At 30.9% G+C, this 1,936-nt stretch overlaps 1 non-coding gene across 1 annotated transcript; it reads right to left on the minus strand.

Moving 5' to 3' along the window:
* Nucleotides 1-1,599: 1,599 nt before the first annotated feature.
* On the minus strand, nt 1,600-1,704 carry LOC116153209 (U6 spliceosomal RNA). The gene has a single exon (XR_004136997.1). It is a non-coding gene; the product is annotated as a U6 spliceosomal RNA (small nuclear RNA).
* Between the last annotated feature and the right edge of the window lie 232 nt (nt 1,705-1,936).

Consider the following 1,936-nt stretch of genomic DNA (forward strand, 5'->3'; position numbering starts at 1 on the left):
TTACCTGTGAAGCTGTATGGTCTTGGGACTTCTGTTTGCTGGGAATTTTTTTTTTAATTTCTGATTCAATTTCATTACTGGTAATCAGTCTGTTTCAGATTTTTTCCTGATTTAGTCTTGGGAGATTGTACATTTCTAGGAATTTATCCATTTCTTCCAGGTTGTCCATTTTATTGGTATATAACTGTTTGTAGTGATCTCTCAAATCCTTCGTATTTCTGTGGTGTCAGTTTTAACTCCTCTTTCGTTCCTGATTTTCCTTGGGCCCTCTCTCTTTCTTTGAATCTGGCAAAAGTTTTATTAATTTTGTTTGTCTCTTCAAAATCCAGCTCTTAGTTTTATTGATCTTTTCTATAGTTTTCATCTCTGTTTAATTTATATCCACCCTGAATTTATTAATTTCCTTCTACTGATTTAGGGTTTTGTTTGTTCTTTTTCTAATTCCTTATTTAAGTGTAAGCTTAGATTGTTTATTTGACTTTTTTCTTATTTTCTGAGGTAGGCTTGTATCACCATAAACATTTCTCTTAGAACTGTTTTTGCTCTGTTCTATAGATTTAAAATCACTGTGTTTCTGTTTTGCTTTGTCTCCAGGTATATTTTGATTTCTCCTTTGATTTCTTGAGTGAGCCATTGGTTGTTTAGTAGCATATTGTTTAGCCTCCACATGTTTGTATTTTTTGCAGTTTTTTCTCTTGTAGTTGATTTCTAGTCTCATACCTTTCTGGTTAGAAGAGATGCTTGATATGATTTCAATCTTCTTAAATTTATTGAGCTTTATTTTGTGGCCTAGTATGTGAACTATCCTGGAGAATGACCTATGTGCACTTGAAAAGAATGTGTATTCTGTTGCTTTTGGATGGAATGTCCTAAAAATATCTACTAAGTTTATTTGGCCTAATGTGTCATTTAAGGTCAGTATTTATTTGTTGATTTTCTCTCTTGATAATCTGTCCGTTGAAGTAAGTGAAGGGTTAAAGCCCCCTACTATTATATATTACTGTCAATTTTCCCTTTATGTTTGTTATTATTTGTTTCATGTATTTAGGTGCTCCTATGTTGGGTACATATATATTTACAATTATATCTTCACATTGGATTAATCCTTTATCATGTAATGTTCTTTTTTTTCTTGTTACAGTCTTTGTTTTAAAGTCTATTTTGTCTGATATAAATATTGCTAACCCAGATTTATTTTTGGTTTCATTTGCATGAATACATTTTGCCATCATCTCACTTTGTGTATGTCTTTACAGCTGAAATGAGTCTCTCTTAAAGACAGCAAATATATGAATCTTGTTTTTTATGTCTTCAGCTACTCTGTGTCTTTCGATTGAAACATTTAGCCTATGTACACTTAAAGTAATCATTGATAGAAATGTACAGATTGCTATTTTATTATTTGCTTTAGGGTTGTTTTTGTAGTTCTTTTTCCTTCCTTTCTTCTTCTTTTGCTCTCTTCCCATGAGATTTGATGCCTATCTTCAGTGTTATGTTTGGATTTCTTTCTCTTTTTTTCTGTGCTTCTGCTATAATTTTTTGGTTTGTGGTTACCATGAGGTTCATATATAGCCATATATATATATATATGATTATTTTTAAAATATGGAATATTTCATGAATTTACATCATCCTTACATAGGGGCCATGCTAATCTTCCCTGTATCATTCCAATTTTTGTCTATGTGCTGCCAAAGTAACCACAACACTGCGTAATTTTAAAGAATAAAAATCAAAAAGCTAATAGAAAAGAATAAAAGTTGTGTCACTCATTCTAAGATGTTGTATACATCCCATGGTGTATAACTGAAATCATCCCATGGTTTCTATAATTGAAATCTCCTCTATCTTCCTATGGATTAAGATTTCTAGAATATCAATTAAGGATTATGAAAACAAATTATCTAATCCTCTGTTAATGTATCAATATATCAAT

This window comes from Camelus dromedarius, chromosome 4, assembly GCF_036321535.1.
Source record: "Camelus dromedarius isolate mCamDro1 chromosome 4, mCamDro1.pat, whole genome shotgun sequence".
Lineage (NCBI taxonomy): Eukaryota > Metazoa > Chordata > Mammalia > Artiodactyla > Camelidae > Camelus > Camelus dromedarius.